The sequence below is a fragment of the Carcharodon carcharias genome (assembly GCF_017639515.1).
Source record: "Carcharodon carcharias isolate sCarCar2 chromosome 36 unlocalized genomic scaffold, sCarCar2.pri SUPER_36_unloc_5, whole genome shotgun sequence".
Classification (NCBI taxonomy): Eukaryota; Metazoa; Chordata; class Chondrichthyes; order Lamniformes; family Lamnidae; genus Carcharodon; species Carcharodon carcharias.
Window position 1 is genome coordinate 192,577 of NW_024470753.1, and position 5,394 is coordinate 197,970.

The 5,394-nt window shown below is 43.1% G+C and overlaps 1 long non-coding RNA gene across 1 annotated transcript; it reads left to right on the top strand.

Annotated features, from left to right (window-relative positions):
- The first annotated feature begins 3,299 nt into the window (after positions 1 to 3,299).
- LOC121274457 lies at positions 3,300 to 4,408 on the top strand. The gene is made up of 2 exons (XR_005942258.1): positions 3,300 to 3,362; positions 4,000 to 4,408. It is a non-coding gene; the product is annotated as an uncharacterized LOC121274457 (long non-coding RNA).
- The last annotated feature ends 986 nt before the right edge of the window (positions 4,409 to 5,394 follow it).

The window sequence follows — 5,394 nt, forward strand, 5'->3', positions numbered from 1 at the left end:
CAGTTCTTCTAAGTTATTAACTTCACAAAGTTCCCATTTGTGTATCCCAGTGTTTATCCCAGATTTACTGGTGAATGGACTCGGACTGTGCCTTGGAATGACAGGAATAGAACGGCGCAAACAACCAATTGAGCGCGATTTTTTGATATGAACTATATATATTTTTAATGACCGTGCCTCCTCCCTATCGGGGTGTATTCGTCGGAGGCTAGCTTCGGGAGAGAGGCTGTGCGGGTGCGGGGTGGCGGATTGCACCGTAATCTGAGGTAACTTGTTTATTTCTGTCTTGCTCAGTTATTATGTCTCAACCCGTCTTGTCCCAGTCTCCACCGGTTCAGATACTCCCTGCGGGGAGTCGGGCTAAACTGAGCTGCCTCGTGGAGAGCTCAGTAGTTGGCTTCGTCTTCTGGTACAGACAATCGGAGAGAAACAACATGAAGCTGGTTTACACAGCGAGCAAGTACCTCCCCACAGAGGGGAGGTTTTCCAGCGAGGCTGGTTGCAAAGCCAGTAATTGTTCACTGCTCATTGTGGATACCCGGAGAGAAGATTCTGGAATATATTACTGTGCAATCCGTAATTTCACAAAAATGGCCCGAATATTTGGAAATGGCTCCCAGTTAGTGATTACAGGTAAATTTCATCATTATTCCAACGAATTGGGTATTTCTACAGCAATTAAAAGTATCTGGTTTGAACTCATAATGGTGTTTTTCTTTCATTTGCCAAATTTAGAGGGCTCCCCCACCATATTCCTCCTCGCCCCGCCAGAGGATGAGATTCCTTCCATGGAAAGGGTCCCGTTGTTATGTTTGATCAGAGGCTTGTCCCCCGATTCCTATCCCGTCCGCTGGAATGTTTCTGGACGGGATACCGAGGGACAGACCGATTCTGGAACAATTGAGACTGACGGGACTTACACCATCAGGAGTTACACCAGCCTCCTGGCGGAATCTTGGAGAATTGGCGTTCTCTGTACTTGCGCCATTCAAATCAACTCCAGTGAAAATCTTCTCAGTGCAAGTGTCTCATCTCAGAGAGGTAGCGATTAACAGTGACCGTTTAACAATTTATTTACTGCTGATGGCAGGTTTTGTCAATTTTGTAAATTAGAATTGTCCATTTTTCCGTGTGTGTCCATGTCGCATCATTTTATCATCGATCTATCATAGATCTCTCCATCTTTCAGAGTTTAGCTTTCTGTAATTCTAACTCCATTTGTTCTCTCTACCTCAGAGGGCTATGGACGCTCTGTCACTGAGAAAGATTTTTGTGCACTAAGGGAATAAGGGTTGTGGACAGGGCAGGAAAGTGCATTTAATCTGCAAGATTAACCGTGGTCTTATTGAATGGTGGATCTCTTTGAGGCGCCGAATCATCTCCTGCTCCTATTTCCTGTGTTCCTGTGTCTGTCTAAGCATGGCTCCATGCTAATGGATCGTTTGTCAGTGTGCAAAACTGAAAGGCATGATTATATTCCCAGTGTACTACTTTATCTCACCATTCCTGTGTTCAATTATCTATTCATATCACTGTCTACTTAACATTCTCAATATTCCTGTCTGTCTTAGTTAAGCAGTGAGATATAAAATATCTTCTCTATCCATGTGTTTATCTGTTTATCTATCTATCCATCTCTCTTGCTCCCTATCAAACAATCCATTCCTGTCCTAGTACAGTTTAAGATAACTGCGTTATATATTTTTGTGTCTGACTCTCTCTCTCTCTGAAACCCTCTCACTACCGCTCCCTCTTTCTGTCTCTCCAGGTCCCTCACTGTTCGCCTCATCTCTTTCTCCGTCGAACTCTGTCTTTATCTATTGAAAAATGTATTCATTTCTCTATCTATCTCACTCTACCTCCGTTTATCATGTGTATTTCTATATTAGTTAAATGGTGCATTATAAGAAATCTGGGACATTCATCTATCTTCCCATCTGTCGATCTCTCTCCATCTCTCAACCTCTTTCTGTCTCTTTCGCTCTCTCCCTATCCCTTCCCACCCAGTTAAAAATGTTCTGTCTATGTTTTATGCTCTATCTGTCACACACTCTTCTCTCTATCTCTAACTATCCATGTCTTCATTCATTTCTCCGTCCATCTCTTTGTTCTGCTTCTCCCACCTCTCCTTATCTCCCTCTCTGCATTTCCCCATCTCCCATTTCTACCATTCTCCCCAACTCTTTCCAACTCTCCCCCTCCCTCTATCCCTCCCTCCCCATCTCTCCCAGACCCCAATTCCCCCTCCATCGAACTCTCCCTCTCTCCCCTAGCCACCATCACTTCCTCTTTCTCCCCAACTTTCCCTCTCTCCCTTGCTCCCTCTCTGCACATCTCTCCCTCTCCTCCTCTCTCCCCAGCTCTCCCTCGCTCCCCCATTTTCTCCTTTCTCCCTCTGTCTCCCCATTCTCTCCTTCTATCCACATCTCTCCTCTCTCCGTCTCTACCCCTGTAAGTGATCTGCTCTCTCTATCACTTTCTGCCCATCGCTCCCTGGCTTAACATTTATTTGCTAGTAAAACACTGCTCTATCTACCTCTCCCTGTTATTCTCCCTCTATATCTCTTTAGTTATCTCTCTATGTTTGTCCTATTTAAATAGTGTTCCATAAGATCGCTGCTCTCTCTCTCTCTCGCTTTCTCTCCCTCTATTTCAGCCTTAATAAACGTGAATTTATCTATTTCTTTGTCACTCGCTCTCAGTATCCGATTCAAATAGCATTTTAAAGATCTCTTCTCATTCTCCCTATCTGTCTCTCTCTTTCTATCTACAGATATCTATCCTGTTTAAATAGAGCTTTATAAGATCTCTGCTGTCCCTTGCCATAGACTCTCTATCTTTGTCTCTATCGCTTGTCTCTTTCTATCTCGTTCTACTTCTGTCCTTTTTCAATATTGTTCTGTAAGGTCTCTGCTCTATTTCCAGATAATGAAAGATGTAAAAATCTATTCACGTCTCCAGGTGAAATCAGGCATCTAATTTGTGATTATTTTCCCCATAAGTTTAATTAATTCCACAAACTTTCTTTTAAATTGAAGTTTTTTTTTGCAGATTCTCCGCTCTTTACCACCTGCAGCTTTCTGCTTTCCGGGGCTTTGCTGGCGGCAGCGCTTCTCCTTGTGGGGGTGATCGTTGTGGCCGGGAGAAGGAGTTGCCGGACCCGACAGACAGGTAGCGATTTTTGGGAGATGCTGTAACTTCGCGGCGCTCTCAATACATCCATTTATCAATGGGTTATTGACACTTTCAGCCTGTTCAGAGTGAAATGTTCTCATGCTCAGTTCAAATTTTACTTTCTAACAGGAAAAATGAAGAGTAATGAGGAAATGAAAGATTGCAGAGAACAACGAGAGAATAAAGAGGTAAAATAATTGAATTGTTGCCTTAAGCCTGGATACATTTCACAAAATGTTAGTCCAAGGTTTAAATTTCATAGTTATTGTGATCAATCTAGATAACCTTGCGTCATTGGTAGTACAGGATGGCAGAAAAAAAGCTTCAATTCTTCTCGTGGTGAAGATTAAGGGGTAATTTAATCAAGAGTTTTAAAATGATAAAAGGATACGATCGTGTCTGTAGAAATAAACTCTTTGCCCTGGTGCAGCAGATCTGGTGTTTGTGTGCGGGTTGAGTAGTCGGTGTTGGCGGGTTGGAGTCCAGGACAAGGGTGCAGGACTTTAAAATTATCGGGATGTCATTCAGGGGTGATGTCAGGGTATACTTTGTCCCACAAAGGCGAGTGGAAATCTGGAGCTCTCTCTCCTCAAAAGTTGTTGAGGCTGCGGGATCAATTGGAAATGCCAAATCTTAGATTGATAGATTTTTGTTGGGTAAGGGGGTTAAGGATTATGGAACCAAGGTGGAAGTTATGGATGGAAGTTATGATACAGAACCGCCATGTTCTAATTGAATAGAGTGGAGGGGCTGAATGACCTCCTGCTATCCCGATGATGATGGTGTTCGTTACATTAACAGATTCGTTTTTTTTTTCCCCCACAGACGCTTTATGCCCGCTTGGCCTTCAATCAGGATCCCACACTTTGATTGGAGAGCAAGGAGGGAGAGAGAGCTCACAGTCTTCTTCCCTAACACGACGTGTTGCAGACATTTTCCACCTTGGTCGGGAAATTCCGAAAATCCAACCGGTGTAAATTCAGGTGTATTCTCGGTGCAATTTTACGATGTCGCCAAAAGCGGCAACAGAATAATCTCATAATGCCAGCTATTCTAACCATGAAATACTGCCTGCAGTTCCACTCCAGCCTCTCCAGCTTTCTGTGATTTGGAATTGGCGTTTATTAATGCACTCTGCATCTTTATTCAGTATGTCAGCAAGATATTATTCAAACAGGATTAACAATGTATCTTGCTCGAGTTACCAACATATTAAAACAGATTTGAAAACCAATTAGCTGTGTGATAACAGTTTTTTGGATCATTCAGAGCAGATGCACCAGGGTATCTCTAAGGTCAATGTAGAAATACATTTATAGAGCAAATTTTAGCAGATTAGAAGCAGGGTTAAGGACAACAAGTACTGGATGGGAGTTTAGCCTGCAGCGTTAGTGGACCCCGAGCCTTCACTGGTTGTGTCCTGGGTTGAACATTGTTGTATGTACACTTGAAATAGGATTGTTGACAACCCAGCCACCCTTTTGTTAATACTGCACTATATAAAAAGGAAAGTAGAGAGAAAACAAGGATTTATAGACCAGTCAGCTTAACGTCGGTAGTGGGCAAAATTCTAGCATCCATTATAGAAGCTTTAACAGCTGAACACATAGAAAACAGTGTCAGAATCTGACAGAGTCAGCAGGGGTTTATGAAAGTGAAATCCTGCTTGACAAATCTACTGGAATTTTTCGAGAATGAACCTGGTAGAGTTGATGAGGGGGAGCCAGTGGATGTGGTTTACTTGGACTTCCAGACGGCTTTCGACAAAGTCCCACCTGAGAGATTAGCTTGTAAAAGTAAAGCACATGGGATTGGGGGTCATGTGTTGGGATGGATAGAAGACTGGTTGGCAGGCAGGAAACAAAGAGTAGGTATGAACGGGTTTTTTTCCAAATGGCAGGCAGTGAATAGTGGGGTACCGCAGGGATCAGTGCTGGGACCCCAGCTGTTCACAACACATACTAATGATTTAGATAAGGGAGCTAAATATGATATTTCCCGATTTGCAGATGACTCAAAGTTGGCTGGGAGGATGAGCGGTGCGAAGGATACAAAGATGCTTCAGGTTGATTTGGACAAGTCGAGCGAGTGGGCAAATCCATGGCAGATGTAAAGTACTGTGGATAAATGTGAGGTTATCCACAATGGTATAAAAAACAGGAACCCATGTTATTTCCTGAATGGCTATAAATTGAGAGAGGGGAATTTGCAAGGAGACTT